We start from the raw sequence: 16,945 nt of genomic DNA on the forward strand, positions 1-16,945 counted from the left end.
AAAGTTAAAGTCTCTTTATTGAGATTTAATAAAAAGCAATATGGAAACGTGAATACAGTTTGGTTTTTTTCCCTAGATTTTTCTGCCATGCAGCATTTAACACTGGTGCAGCTGTCAATACCCATTCATCTGCTATCGGGCAGCTTTTTCCTTTCACTCACTGTGACATTTTTAAAGTGGCAAAAAAAAAAGCTTAAAACAGCATATTTGTCACTTTTTTCTTTCTAGTGACCTTTTAAGCACTAGGAAAAATTACCCTATATGTACTAAACGCTTTAATCATTCCACATACATTTCACAATAGTGCTTTCTATAGGGGTATCCTTTAATTAAGTTTAAGAAATTTACATTGTACTTACTGCTGTTCATTTAATTATTCAAAAATTTAAACATAAGAAAACCTCATAGCTCTTAGCTATGGCAACCGTGTGATGCAACTGTAATCTATATTAAGAATCATTTTTTATAAGGAGAATTTCAGAAATAACTTGTACATACCCTCGGCTTCCAGCCTTTAAGTCCTGATAAATTGCTACATGAAGTACTTTTCTTCAGTATTTAAGAAATTTAAGAATTTAAATTTAAATTTAGTGAAGAAAAACAAACTGTCTTCATGTTTCCATATTGCTTTTTATTAAATTTAATAAAAATTAAGAAATTTAAAAATTAAGAAATTTAAGGGAAAAGATATGTGGATGGTGAGACATCACAGGGAAAATTTTGAGGAGGAAGATGTTAAGACTGAGTCTCAACCCTATTTTGGATCCGCTGTGAGACCCTGAGGGAGTCACTGTGTATCTCTGATCGCACCTGGTATCTCATCGTGTGCAAAATAAGATACTGATAGCCACTTCTCTCCATCACAATGTGACTGTGGGGACCAAATTATCAAGTATCTGTGAATATGCCCTGAAATCTATAAAAAATGAAGAGTAACATGACTTTTAGTTCAAAAACAGACATTCTCTGTTTTAGAAGTGGAGAAATTTTAAATTCTTGTAACACACCAGAAAGAAGTCAAAGGTTTAAAACAAGCTAAAATATCGACATTGGCAGTACATTATTTTAAAGTTAGTGTCCTTTCTAAAAACAGAAACAGAAATACTGCTGTACCTGTTATATAATGGCATTAAAAACTGCAAAGAGTAATAATTCTGGATTGCCCATTTAGTCTCATTTTTATTCTTTTCACTTTTACTATGATTGGCGTGTCTTTAGAAGTGAACAAGTCTCACAGACATAGAAAACAAACTTATGGTTACCAAAGGGGAAAGGTGGGGAGGGATAAATTAGGAGTTTGGGATTACCATAAACACACTACTATATATAAAATAGATAACCAACAATGACCTACTATATAACACGGGGAACTATAATCAACGCTTTGTAATGACCTATAAGGGAAAAGGATCTGAAAAAAATAGATATATACATATATGTATAACTGAATCACTTTGCTGTACACCTGAAACTAACACAACACTGCAAATCAACTATACTTCAGTTAAAAAAAAAAAAAAAAAGTAAGTGAACAGGTCTTTCTCCTACCCTCGCTACCCTGTGACCCTGATAATCCAAAGTGAATGGGCTGAGCACCCTAGGACAGAATATCTACCTCACCACTTAGGAGTCAGTCACCAAGAGTAACCTAGCTTCTCAAAGCGTGTCTCTGCAAAACAGAACATAATACCTATCCCAGAAGGTTCTTTGGAGTCATAAATAATGTATATTCAGGGTCTGGTATACGATAAGCTCTGCAGAAATGGTATTTATCACTGTTTTTCTGGCAAGAAATCTCTTAACCGCACTTGGCTCTATCGGTAACGTGGAGGACTTACTGATTCTGAAGTTCAGCAAGAATCCAGCCAGGGTTCTAGAACGTTGCTGTGGTAGCTCTCGGGCGCCACGTGAGGACCAAGAGGAAGGAGGCGAAGCAGTGAAGGCCGCAGGGCCTGAGGCGGGAGCGGGGGCCGGGCTGGGCGTGGACCCGGCGCTGAGGCGTCGACCCGGCGCTGAGGCCCGCCCCCTCTCCCTCCCGCCTCAGTGGCCACGCCCAGGGCGGACGTGGCCGACGTACAACGCGGTTATCGCGAGCACAGCCGCGGCAGAAGCACCATGGCGTCATCTGTCCCGTCAGTTTAGCAACCCCCAAGGAATCTGACCGCCTACTTACACAGAAACTAATTGCCACTCAAGTCCTTTGGGGGTTTTGGGAGAGGAAGAGAACTGCAGCGCAGGATTTTCATTTGGGGAAAATTAAATAACCTGGTAAGAGTTTTTACGTTTGGATCTTATAGATGAGGAGTACCTACGAAAGGTACCGATATTGATGCGTTGTGTGTTGCCCCAAGACATGATGATCGAAGCGACTTTTTCACCTCATTCTATGATAAATTGAAATTACAGGGAGAAGTAAAAGATGTAAGAGCTGTCGAAGAGGCATTTGTAATCAGTTATCAAGCTGTGTTTCCATGGGATAGAGATTGATATTTTGTTTGCCAGATGAGCACTGCAGACTCTTCCAGAAGACTTGGACTTAAGAGATGACAGTCTGCTTTAAAATTTAGATGCAAGATACATAAGCAATCTTAACGTTGCAGGGTAACTGATGAAATTTTACTTCTAGTACTAAACATTGACAACTTCAGGTTAACCCTGAGAGCTATCAAACTGTGGGCTAAATGCCACATCTATTCCAACATATTAGGTTTCCTCTGTGGTGTTTCCTGGGCTATGCTAGTAGCAAGAACTTGCCAGCTCTATCCAAATGCAATAGCATCAACTCCTGTACATAAATTTTTCCTGGTATTTTCTAAATGGGAATGGCAAAAGCCAGTCCTATTGAAACAACCTGAAGAATGCAATCTTAATTTGCCTGTATGGGACCCAAGGGTTAGTGTATTATTTTTTCCCCTAGAAATTCACACTGTGCAATAACAAATAAAAATCGTCTGCAAAAACTTCAGGGAGACTTCCCATCCTGTTACCTATGAGTGGACATTACACTTTCTTTCGGTCTCAACTATAATTGCCCTCTGAAGTGAGAAGTGTAATTATGTACCCTGTGAACTACATTTAATTGTACATAATTTGTAATATCAAGGTCACTAACTTTTTAATTCAGTCTATACAGAACTACCTTGTAAGTAAAAGTTGTGTGGGCATTTGTGCTTAAAAAATAATGATAAAAAGATACTTAAAAAAAAAAAGAATCCAGCCAGGAATCAAGATGCAGTTCTCGGACTTCCCTGGTGGCACAATGGTTAAGAATCCACCTACCAATGCAGGGGACATGGGTTTGTGCCCTGGGCCAGGAAGAGCCCATATGCTGTGGAGCAACTAAGCCCATGCGCCACAACTAATGAGCCCACGTGCCACAACTACTGAAGCTCACACGCCTAGAGCCCGTGCTCCGCAACAAGAGAAGCCACCGCAATGAGAAGCCCACGCACTGCAACGAAGAGTAGCCCCCGCTCGCCACAACTAGAGAAAGCCCACACACAGCAATGAAGACCCAATGCAGCCAAAAATAAAAATTAATTAATTAATTAATTTTTTAAAAAAAAGATGCAGTTCTCCCCATCCTTCAAGTAGTCCTCTTGAAGGCCTCCTCATCTGGCTTTGGCATCCTGGTGAAGCAAGGGCTGGGAAGGACAGCCCTCCCCTCAAGGCCAAGGATCGCTGTTAGTTTGCAACCTCAGGAATTTGGTTGGTTACCTGGATGAAATTCAAAATCGGCCCCCCTACACAGAGGAGAGACCAATGAAACAGGCAAACCACTCCAGATTGGTAGGTGGCAGGTGTAATCAGCAAGGGAGATTACTTAGGAGGCTTGTCTTGGGACTACAAGATGAGTAGGTCTCTGTACCTGCTGGCGGGAATCTTAAAAATTTATATAGAGGCCTTAATTATGTTCAGTCACGTATGTACTATCCAGATGGTCTCAACAATATCTTACCCCTCAAGGCTATGTCCTTGAAGTAGCTCCTAGTGTGGAAATGGTGGGTGAAATGTACATTCCAAAGACAGGGGAGAGGGCTAGGAGCCTCCAATTGCCCGCATCCAGCTGGCAGGTCAACTTTGACAATCGTGACGTCTTTATTCCCTCGCCATCATCTTCTCATACGGACAGGGAAGTGGGACAATGGGCTGGCATCATGCCTGGTAGTAACTGGACTGTTCTAATAGAGTTCACTAAACATCGTTAAGAAAGGGGAGTACTAGGATCACTTGAAGCCATCATGTCAGGGAGGTTTGGAAGAGGAAATTGGGCTGGGTCTTAAAGGATGAATGAAATTTGCCAGGCTGGCAGGACTGAGGAGAAAGATTTCCTAACAAATACAACAGTGTGTCCAAATCGCAGAGAAATGAAATGGCGTGGATGGTTCACTGTGCCGAAGTCTGATCTGAGAGCAGACGGAGATCAACAGAGACTGTCTCATGGCCCCATCCTGAGAAGTCTAGGTTTTATCCTCTCTTCTGCGAGGACCCAATGAAATGTTCAGTAGGGAAGTAACTTTCCCAGATTTGTGTTTTAGAAAGATCATTTAACATTTGTGTAGAGAATGGGTTGGCGGGAGTGGGGTGGGGAGAGTGCACAATGAGAGCTTAATTGGTAGACTTTGGAATGGTCTAGACAGGAAATAGTGTGCGCCTGAACTAAGGCAGCTCCAGTGTAGTGGGAGAAGAGGACACGTAGGAGATGGAATCAACAGAACATAGTGAATGAATCTAAGGAATGGGAAGGAGAGAGAAGCTGAGTTGCCTAGTTTCCTGACTAGGGTGCTGGACTGGATAGTGGACAGAGTAAACATAATGAAATGATATATTTTTCAAGGTGGAAATGCTCAAACACGAATACACCAGAAAACATAATGAAGTAGTCCTATGTTTGCGCTTATCTACAACAAATGTTTAGATTTAAAACACACTTTTGTTTGTATTTGACATCTTGAAATAAAGGCTAAACAACTCTATTCCTGTATACTTTTTTTTTTTAATTTTTATTTATTTATTTTATTTTTGGCTGTGTTGGGTCTTCATTTCTGTGCGAGGGCTTTCTCTAATCGTGGCGAGCGGGGGCCACTCTTCATCGCAGTGCGCGGGCCTTTCACTGTCGCGGCCTCTCTTGTTGCGGAGCACAGGCTCCAGACGCGCAGGCTCAGTAGTTGTGGCTCACGGGCCCAGCTGCTCCGCGGCATGTGGGATCCTCCCAGACCAGGGCTCGAACCCGTGTCCCCTGCACTGGCAGGCAGACTCTCAACCACTGCGCCACCAGGGAAGCCCTATTCCTGTATACTTTAAATCACTTTGAATGTGCAATAGCTACAAACACTAGGCCATCTTCTGGGCAATGATACGCTGTTCCAAATTGGGAGATAACTCGGTAATATTATGTCATGCTTGATAATGTTCTAACCAAAATGTGACATAATTTCCCTTCCACTTACATGGTAGTTGCATTCTTAGAAAATTCTGTGTATGTTTACATGGTAAAAATTTACTATATGTTCATAGGTAAAATGGTGTTCCATTCCAGGCTTAGAAAATTGTAAACAGCGTTTTTCACTTACATGGATGTCTATTGGGAACATCTGAAGTTGTACAGAATACAGGACCATTCTTTACGTGAGACTGTCCTGGTATTACAAAATCTTGAGTGTCTCTGCCTCTCCATATGCTATGGTGACACTTAAGCCACTGAAGCACCTAAATCATTGGGACAATTCAAAATATTCCCAACAAATTTCCTAAACATTCCCCAGGGGATGTATCACTCTGACTCCACTGAGAACTAGTATGCTTGGGGAATGTTCCAGAGAAAACACCACAGCATCTTCTTTCTCAGCATCTGTGGGCACCATTTCAGCCCAGAAATTAAAAATCAGCTACCTTAAAGGGAACTTTGATCCTGATAATTGAGAAATTTTCGTAGGTTTGACTCAAACTGTACAAGACACACTAATGTTTAATCAGAAAGTATGAGAAGGAAAAAAACAATATCTTATCCATTCTTTAGTTTTTAGAAGAAGTCTCATCTCTGTCTCTGAGTGTTGGTGGGACCTTAGGCAATTCACGAACTCTTACAGAACCTGCTAATCCAGGGGTAGAGTTAGGGGCGAGATATGGAGAATGACCCTGGCTTTACTTTATGGCTGCCCTTGCCCACTGGTTTGTTTAATCCAGTGGCGTGTTGGAGCCGGCTTGCGCTGGCTTTTGAGAGCCAATCTAAACTTAGTGGAATTTGTGAGCTGGTTGACAATATATTAGAAACTTGAAATTGACCATAACGATAGTATTTAAATCATGGAAATTGGAAGACACTACAAATCAGTCCTCTCCCCACCGCCCTGAGCCGGTGGTTAAGCATTTACCAGCACCCCACTGGTTGAAGTTCTCCTCTATCCTGCAGGAAAGGGAAAGGTTGTCACTGGGAAGGCATTATACAAAAGCCCATCCTCTACATCCCATCTGGTCTCACAGGCTGCTCGTTATAACTTTAGTGCTTGGTGATAATGCTTATGTGTTAGTTGTGGACACCTCAATGCTGTTTCTCTGAAGCATCTGTACAAGGGTCTGTGCTGAGCACCGATATAAGCAGCTAAAATGACTCACCCCAAACAGACACCTTTGGGAGATGCTAACACTTCAATCTGGCAAGGAGTGCATTCCAGCCCTCCCCTAATCCTCTTACAGCAGCTAAGTTTTACTCAAAACTTCAGCTTGGGCATAAAAGCAGACTCACTCCTTCGCTCAGTCGGCTGCCCCTGCAAGACCAAGCTTGGGGAAAAGCCACACTTGCCCCCAAAGCAACTTGAAAAGGACAAATCCCTGAGCTTCAGTTTCTGGGCCAAAAAGAGTTAAGAGTTTTGTCAGCCCCGAGTCACTAGAGGCTTCAGAAGTCCGTCAAATCTGCCGACTCAACACATTTTGCTTTAAATAGGAAAGATGCCAACTGAAGTTGAATGACAAAAGAGATTTCCAGGGAGTGGAAAAACTAAGGAGAATGTCCGGAAAAAGAATATATAGGGATAGTAATTATTCCTACTTCAAACAATCTAACAGCCCTTTTACTAGCTATTCTGTCTCCTTTCTCCACCCTGTCCTCTGAGTTAAGTATTATTTTGTCTATTTTACAGGTGGCAAAATTAGATTGGTCAGAGAAATAAGCTAGTTCCAGGACATTTGGAGAAATCAGAACTAAAATTCTGGTCTTCCAAGATCTTCCTGTCAATCACTCTGACTCTAGATACGTGTTCCCTATTTGGTAACATGAAGACAACAGAACTAAAATATCCCTTGAGCCTCAGCCATGCTTAGGCTTTCATGTACATGAACCACTTTTAAAATAGTTGAAAATAGTCAAACATCCATTTAGTTCAATTGAATTCTAGTACATCTTTTAAAAATCAATATAAGCTACAATAACTCATACGTTATTTGATCCTTATATTTTTTTCTCTTTTCCTTTTTTAAAGCAACTTTATTGAGATATAAAAGCATGCAATAAGCACAGTAAGTGTACAATGTGATAAGTTTTACATACGTATAAACCCATGAAACCATTATCACGTTCAAGGTTATGATTCTTCTATCACTCCCACATTTCCTCGTGCCTTTTCTAATTCCTCTCACTTACTCATCCCACCTACCCTCTCAGGCAACACCTGATCTGCTCTGTCAATATAGATAAGCTTTCATGTTCAAAGTTTTATCAAAATGGACTCGTACAATATGTACTCAATATCTGGACTCTTTCATAGAAATTTTGGGATATATCCATGTTGTTGTATAGATCATTAGTTCCTTCCATTTTATTTTTAAGTAACATTCCATTGTATGAATATGCCATGATTTGTTTATCCATTCACCTATTGAAGGACATTTGGCTCTTTTCCAGTTTGGGGTTTTTACAAATAAAGCTGCTGTGAACATGCATGTAGAAGTTCTTTGTATGGACATATGACTTCTTTTCTCTTAGGTTAATACCTTAGAGTGGAATGGCTGCGTCATATGTAAGTGTATGTTGAAGTTTTTAAGAAAGTTAAACTGCCAAACTTTTCCAAAGTGGCTTTACCATTTGACATTCCCAACAGCATAGTTTGAAAGTTCTAGCTCCTCCACATCCTGGTCAACACTTAATATGCCAGTCTTTTTAATTTAGCCAACTAATAGGTGTGTAGTGGTATCTCATTGTGGTTTTAGTTTGCATTTTCCTGATACATAGTGATATTAAGGATCTGTTCATGTATTTATTTGCCATGCATGTAGCTTATTGCGTTAAGTCTGTTTAATTTTGTTGCCCATTTTTAACTGTGTTATTTTCATATTATTGAGTCTTGAGAGTTTTCTGCATAATGTGGATACAGTGCTTTAGCAGTTATATGCTTTGCAAATATTTTCTCCCAGCTTGTGTCTTGTCTTCTCATTCTTTTCTCCTTTGGAGAGGAGAAGTTTTTTAATTTTGATGAGGTTGAATTTATTAATATTTATTTTATACATCATATTTTTTGTGTCATAGCTAATAAATCTTTATCTAGCCTAGTGTCACAAAGATTTTTACTTTTGCTTTCTTCTGGATGTCTTATAGTTTTAGATTTTACATTTAAGTCTCTGATCCATTTTGAGATTTTGAGTTAACTTTTGTATATGGTATAAGGTTTGAACTGAAGTTTGTTCTGGTTTGTTTTGCATATAGATATCCAGTTATTCCAGCACTATTGTTGAAAAGACTGTCCTTTCTCCACCAAATTCTCTCTGCACCTTTGTCAAAAATCAATTGTCCATATATGTATGAGTCTGTTTCTGGACCTTTCTGGTTCATTGATCTTTTTTTTCTATCTTTACGCTATTACCATAGTTTATTGATTACTGTAGCTTTATAAGTCTTGAAATTAGGTGATATTAGACTTCTAATTTTGTTTTTCTTTTTCAAAGTCATTTTGGCTCTTCTAGGTCCTTTGCATTTCCATGTGAATTTTAGAGTCAGTTTGTCAATATCACACACACACAGCCTGCTAGGGTTTTGATTGGGTTTGTATTGATTCTATAGATCTCTTTGGAAAGAACTGACAACTGTATTTCTATATATGTGCAACAGACATTCAAAATTTTAATATTAAAAATAATATCACTTACAATAGCATCAAAAATATGAAACAGTTAAAAATAATTATGATAGAAGATGTGAAAGACCTGCTCACTGAAGAATACAAGACATTGCTGAGAGAATCACAGACCTAAATAACCTGGACAATATAACTTGTTCATAAGTCAGAAGACTCAATATTGGAATGATTTCTTCTTCCCTTTAATAATAGAAGCTATTGTACTTTCACGTCTCTTGGAGGTAGATGTGGCCATTTGACTATGTTCTGCCTAAAAGAATCTGAGCAGAAGAAATATGTGTAACCTCTGGGTCATACCTTTTTTGCTTTCTGTTTTTCCTTTCCAGGGGGCTAGGGAGGATGGGGACAGCACTCGAGAACAGTGCCTCTTCAAGTCTAGTCCCCTGACCAGCAACATCAGTATCATTTGGGAGCTTTGTAGAAATGCAGATTCTCAGTCCCCACCCCAGACATACTGAATCAGAAACCCTGGTCTTGGGGTCCAGCATTCTGTGTTTTAAAAAGCCCTCCAGGTCTGATACAGGCTAACATTTGAAAACTGCTGCCCTCGGGAATGCAAAGCATCAAGTAGGACCTAGTTGGCTGATACCCTCACTGAGCAGAGTTGCCTACTCTCCCTGGACCACCAGCTTACCTTCACCCTCTTATATGATGGAGAAATAAACTTCTCTTGCTTGAGACTTTTATATATATTTTTGCTCTTCTGAAATTTTTTTATTGGAGTACAGTTGATGTATACTTTTGTAATTTTTGTCTATTTGTTATACCATCCCTAACTATGCCCCCTTCTTTCCTCCATGTGGTATTATCCTGTCCTTGTGTCAGGGAAGATTCTCTTTTCGGATATTCTGTTTACCTCAATGATATCAAGAGCATCACTTCATGTCAAGGATTATATAGGATTGTACACCGAAGGGTACATCATAATAATAGGTAGTACCTTTCCTATATAAATTTTGACACTTTGAAAAGTTGGATAAATAATAAAGTTACATAAAAATGCTATAGTCAAAGAGATATAAATTATCATATACAAGTCAGTCTTAAAAATTAAAATATGAAACATGCCATTTCCCTTTTTGCATAATTTCTCTTCTTTTTCTCTAACTTTGAAGAGGAACTATGAGGCTTTTCCTTTCCCTTCAAAGTATTAACTTTTTCAATCCACTCCTATCATATAGGTACTTTAGTCATCAATAGCAGCAAGAATTACCCTGAAGACTTGTGCAAACAAATTGAGAAGGTATGAATAGCCCTAGTTGCTGAAAGTAAAAGAAAAATACTTTAAATAATATTCACACTTGACTGTCCTAATCAAATCTTCAAGCAGGAAAAAAGAGAAAGAAATATGATGTAGAAAAAATTTCGTATTATTTTAATCATTTAGGTAGATAGAGAGAAGCTTTTAATCATATATATGTATATGTGTGTGTAGATAGATAGATAGATACTTCCCAAAATATAGTGAAATACAGCCTAACTGTATTTCATCAACTCTTGATGAAAATTTTTCAATGATTCATCATGAAGCACTTCTTATGATGCTTGAATGAGCCTGTCAAACAACTTGAATACTTCCTAGTGACAGGAGATTCAAGTGTTACAGCTCATTCAATATTCCACTTATTTGTTAAGCACCTACTCTGTACCAGGCAGCCTCTTCAATTTTTGAACAGCTATAATTGTTTAAAAGTTCTAACTCATGTCGAGATGAAATCCTCCTGTAAAGAGCTTCAACACCTCGTAAAGAGCTTCAACACAAAGTGTTTCTCTGTTGCAGAAACACAGTGTACTGGGGGTTGGGGACAGTGACACAACTGCCTCTAGGGACCTCACGGTGTCATGCGAGCAGGGGCAGGACGTCTGATGGTGGAATAATAAACGCCAGTACACAGACATACAAAGTGCTCTCTGAGAAACTGGATGCAGAAGCCACTACCTCTGCTAAGGGAGTGGTCAGAGAAGGCTTCGAAGAGAGCATGGTATTAGAGAAAGGGTGAACAGGACTCAAAAGAAAAAGAACATTCCAGGTCCAAGGAATAGTATAAATACAAGCATGGAAGCCTAAAAGAGCACAACATACTTGGAAACTTCAAGTGGCTCCGTATGTCCCCAATAAAAGGTTGTGGAGCCGAAGATAAGACTGACAAAAGTCTGTTAGAGGCAAATTAGGAAAACACTTGTTCTTCGTGACAAGGAGTTTGAACTCCAGGCTATGGGGAATCAGTAAAGAATGTTAAATGAGGAAGTGGCATGATTGACTTTCTTTTTTTAAATTTTATTAATCAGCTTTGTTTTAAGCAGATGTGGTGTATAATTCCCTAGAATTTTTTTTAATGTTTATTTTATATTAGAGTATAGTTGATTTACAATGCTGTGTTACTTTCAGGTGCACAGCAAAGTGACTAAGTTATACATATACATATATCTATCCTTTTTCAAATTCTTTTCCTATTTAGGTTATTACAGAATATTGAGCAGAGTTCCCTGTGCTATACAGTAGGTCCTTGTTGGTTATCTATTTTATACATAGTAGTGTGTATATGTCAATCCCAAACTCCCAATTTATCCCTCCCCCCCTTTTTCCTGTGGTAACCGTAAGTTTATTTTCTGATTTGAAAAATTGCTCTGACTGAAGTTGAGGATGAACCAGAGAAAGGAGAAAACATAAGAAAGAATAGAGAGACCTGTAAATGGTTTGTTTCTTCCCCTTTCCCTCTCCTACCTTCTCTCTGTTCCTTCCTTCTGAAATAGGAAATATGTCTAAACAAAGGTGATACGTGTGAGGAAGAGATGAACCAACAGATTTCAGAGGTAAGGAAGTAAAATCATCATCAGTACTTTTTGACCAGTCCAATATGGGGATTGAAGGAGAGGGCTCTAAGTCTGCCCCCTGGGGCATCACAGAATTCTTCCCTATGATAAATCTTCAGTCATTTGAGAATAATTATCACATTCTTTCCCTCACCACTCAAGAAAGCACTCCTCTTCCACCTCAGAACAATAAAATGCCATTCCCCAGTCCTGCTGTCCTCCAGTGCTTGATTAGGTAAAGAGGTTGCCTTATCTAAAATTTCTCAACTCAACAATATGCCCAAACTCAGTAAGTAGATAAATGCATTCTTCTTCAGCCTATAGGTATTTACACCAGCCAAAACATCTCCCTCGCTGTTCAGCTGTCAAGAAAATATATTAATGCTTCTAAATCAAGAACAAAAATAAAATCACTCAGAAATAAGTTTAACATTTCATATTTTTGGCACTTAAAATATTCCTCTATTTGTGCTATCCTGAGCATATGACTTGCAAAGTGAAGTAGCCATAAATCAGGCTACTCTAATACCGCTCCTCACAGACATTTGTCAGGAAAAATAATTAATATACTTGCTAAGAGAACACTAATAAAGCAGTGTATTGCATTTCATTTGGTCCTTATTCAACAACGGTGAAGAGTTCCAAAGCAAAAGACAAAGAAAATTAGAATGATCATTATCCTATACCCTGTCCTATTGATGAAGCACATTCTTGATGCTGGCAAAACTCCTGGACCTGATCTTTATTTTTTAACTTACTGATTCTTTTCCATCAGTGACAGACTTGTTCTGCCACAAGGGATGGGTTTCCAACTTGGCCTGAGGGAGGCATGTGGGTTAGAAACAATATTGTCATTGGCCTACTTTTGGCAAGACTGGTGGAAAATCAAACAACTGTTATGTTTTGGAGTTGTGGGCTAATAGTGCCCTCTGTTTTCCATTTTAGCTCCCATCAACAGAATTACCAGATGGCTAAGAAGCCACTATAATAGAGGTAATGTTCCAATATAGTGGGAAAAGACCAACCCAATAAACACTCTAACATTTATCTAGTCGCTTAAAATAGCAATCTAAATGTTTAAAGATAAATTTTGTTAAAAGAATACATAGCAGAAACTCTTGAAGCCTCACTCCTTTCACCAGAATACTTGGTCTTTTTAGAGCAATATATTCATTGCAGATGCCAGCACTCTCAAAATATCTCATCCATCCTCCCAAATGCCAAACCTTATAACCCAGTGGACCACAATCACCTGCAAGATTTGTAAGACTCTTCCTAAACTCCCCAGAGATTCTGAGTCAGTGGGTCTATGATAGAGCATAAGAATCTGTAATTTTAAAGAATCTTTCCAGATGACAGGGGAACCATTTAGAGAAGTCTGAGGTCTACCTGTGGGAGAAATTTTTAAATAAGGGTGTTGGACCAGGAAGCAATCAGTTGGGTGGATTTTCAGTTTACATATATCCTCTGCTCCCACCCACAGGTTTCTTCATGCCTCCTAGTGGATGGAGGGTGAGGTACCCAGGGTGAATGTGATCCCCTGGTTGAGAACCAATGCTCTTTGGAATAAAGAATCATGGAACTGCTTGGAGGAAAAACAAAAACAAAAAGCTTCCTCTCTTAAAGTGTGAACATGTAAAACTAGTAGGATTCAATGATAGAACCACTGTTTTCTTCAACACCCTCAATTTTGGTTCATTCTATGGGGTTAATGCTTCCTCTGCTCCTGAAAGAAATTCTGGGAAGATGGAATTAGTTTTTCCAGGCATTCTCAGATAAGAAAGTCATTTTGTCTGAAAAAGAGTCTCATAATTGAGAGTCAAAATTACAGAATTTAAAGCTAAAATTTCCCTCCTCCCCCTGTTCGGACCTGCACTCCCAATGGGACCCACACATTCAACCTTTTCTCAATTTCCCCTCTTGCTTCTCCCTTTCCTCCATCTCATTTAGTCAGCTTCCTCTCCCCTACGCAAGATTGAAGGTGGAACTGAGGTCAGGAGAGAGAAGGGAGAAGAGGTAAGGACACAGAGAGAAGGTCTTGCCTGACTAAAACCGATGCAATCTGCCACTGGCTCCCTCTGGCTGGCTACTGTGTAAAGCTGACTCACTCATGAGGTGCATAAGGGTTCTTTGTGGAGCTCCTGCCCTCACTGAGACCTCTCACGCACAGAACTAGGAAAATCGCTTTGCTCTGGCTCCTGGCTCACAGGTCCTGCAGCAGCTCCTGACTTCCTGCCACCTTTCTCGATGAGCTCTCTTGCCCTACCTGCCCCAAGTGCTTGGGCAGAATTCAAGGCAGTCCAAGACCAGCTTTCTTTCTCACAGGTGGCCCACATTTGATCCATGGAAAAGACTCATGTCATTCCCTGTCCCATCATCAAAGCAGGAAGCTCTAACCAGAGAATCTTGCTTTTAGGTGCTTAAAGCATGTGTCAGACATCAGTCAACTCTGCCCCTTGAACAACAGGAAACCAATGTATTCCTCTGAAGCACATTTTGCTTGACTTAAAGCAAGAAGAAGCCTCTCCACTACTTCATCTCCATGAGGAAAGGGGATGAGCAACATACTAAAAGCTCTCTCTAAACAGTCCTCTCTTATATCTCCAGCTAAGTCCTCTCAATCTCTCCAACTTCTTTCATAGACTGGCGGCAGATGATCTGCAAAATCAGTCCATAACTACCATCTTCTCAAAACGCATCTAAGTGATGCTGCACCTCACTTGGCATGCAGTGCTTCTATTGTCTTGCAGCCTCAGGTGAAACAGGGATTTAAAGAGTTCCCTTTTACATTTGGGTGGCTAAAATCCTAGTCTTCTAGGCTGCCAAACTGAGAAGGGCAATGAATTTCCATTAGAGGATCTGAACATGCCCTGCATTCACTTGGCTCTTTGACATTTGAAGTCTGGGCAGACTGGCAGGTCCCATTTGCCAAGGAGCAATTACTTCTGTAGTAATTAGGTCTGAAATCATGTTGCCTCTTTGAATCAAAAGCAGTTATCTGCGTGATATAACATTCAACCAGTGCAGACACAGAAGAGAAAATAAACAGCCAATGTTTCTTCCACCAGATGCAGCAATGAATTTCACACAGATAAAGATTCTGAGAGTACTAAACATTACAAGACTATAATCATAAGAATACCAAAGACTTTCTTTTTTTATTTATCTTTGGCTACGTTGGGTCTTTATTGCTGCGCTCGGGCTTTCTCTAGTTGCAGCAAGTAGGGGCTACTCTTTGTTGCAGTGTGCAGGCTTCTCCTTGCGGTGGCTTCTCTTGTTGTGGAGCATGGGCTGTAGGCGCACGGGCTTCAGTAGTTGTGGCTTGCGGGCTCTAGAGCACAGACTCAGTAGTTGTGGCGCATGGGCTTAGTTGCTCTGTGGCCTGTGGGATCTTCCCCGACCAGGGCTCAAACCCGTGTCCCCTGCATTGGCAGGCGGATTCTTAACCACTGCACCACGAGGGAAGCCCCCAAAGAGATTTATTGACTAAAGCCATATTATTGTTAATTCTATTACAATAGGGAAAGAACAGGGGGGCAAAGTGAGGAAAAAGAAGGAATCTTAAGTGGTAAATGGAAAGCAAAAATTTAGATATATCAAGTATTCTGAAGATCAGCTAGTTTGATTGCTTTGTTTTACATAAAATAATAACAATAATAATAGGCAACCCTACTGAGCATTTACTATGCCTTAAGCACATTATGTATGTTATCTCATTTAATCATCACATATATGAAAGACTGTGGTAGATTAGATTATTGTTCTTGGGTGTTCACTCATTCCCATTCTCTGCTATGCAACCTCACAGCACATTTTAGAGGGCAGAGTATATTTCTCTACCCCATTGATGTTGGGCTTGGCCATGTGACTTGCTTCGACTAATGGGTTGTTAGCACATGTAACACAGATGTGTTTGTGTAATTTGACTTGTCATCCTGAATTCTTGAGATTGTTGTTGGTTCAAGAAGAATGAAGAAACATATGGAGCAGAACTAAACTCAACCTGAAACCTAGAGCCAAGGTCAACCAATGAGCATCTTCAAGCAGATATGACCCAACAAACTTGCAGGACCATGAGCTAGGAAAATTAATGCTGTGTAAGTTGCTGAGTTCTGGGCAGATTGGGATGTGGCATTATTTTGGCAACAGCTGACTAATATGGAGACTTAGACAAAGAAAAATAATTTCTGCCTATGACCACTACCAAAATAAAGTTCAGAATAGTCATATACCCAGTTTTCTCCCATAGTACCAACTTATCTCAATTTAGATACCTTGACTCTAACCTGTGGTCACTGCTGGATGTTAAGAATTTTATTGGGAAAAGAGTTCTATATGAAACTCACAGAAATTCTGAATTACTAAGAGAACTAAAAATTTCCTCCTCCCTTTTTTTGTTTTTGTTTTTGTTTTTGCTGTGCATGAGATAAAGACAAGCAAAAGGACATCTACAGTTTGACTCAAGCAACATATCAGCTTTAGAATGAACAAGAATAAAGCAAATTGGCAAAAGTTTTTCATGCAAAATGAACCATCAAATCCCAGGACTAGAAGCATATAAATCCTTGGCATTAATCAATGGGTATTTATTGAGTGCTCATGCAACGTTAAGCTGAGGGCAATGATAGCAGTGGGGAGTGGTTGCTTACTGAGTGGTTAAAAATAAAAGTATGAAAGAGAGATCTTCCCTTGAGAAATTGTATCCTCATTAAAAAGTAACTCTTGGGACTTCCTTGTTGGTGCAGTGGTTAAGAATCCGCCTGCCAATGCAAGGGTCATGGGTTCAATCCCTGGTCCAGGAAGATCTCACATGCCGCGGAGCAACTAAGCCTGTGCACCACAACTACTGAGCCTGCTCTCTAGAGCCTGCAAGCCACAACTACTGAAGCCCGTGTGCTCTAGGGCCCACGTGCCGCAACTACTGAGCCCGAGTGCTGCAACTACTGAAGCCTGCGTGCCTAGAGCCCATGCTCTGCAATAAGAGAAGCCACCACAATGAGAAG

General features: G+C 40.0%; 1 pseudogene; it reads left to right on the plus strand.

Annotated features, from left to right (window-relative positions):
* The first annotated feature begins 1,762 nt into the window (after positions 1-1,762).
* Positions 1,763-10,995, plus strand: LOC103002286 (poly(A) polymerase type 3-like; annotated as a pseudogene).
* Positions 10,996-16,945: the final 5,950 nt, after the last annotated feature.

The sequence above is a fragment of the Balaenoptera acutorostrata genome, chromosome 11 (genome assembly GCF_949987535.1).
Source record: "Balaenoptera acutorostrata chromosome 11, mBalAcu1.1, whole genome shotgun sequence".
NCBI lineage: Eukaryota > Metazoa > Chordata > Mammalia > Artiodactyla > Balaenopteridae > Balaenoptera > Balaenoptera acutorostrata.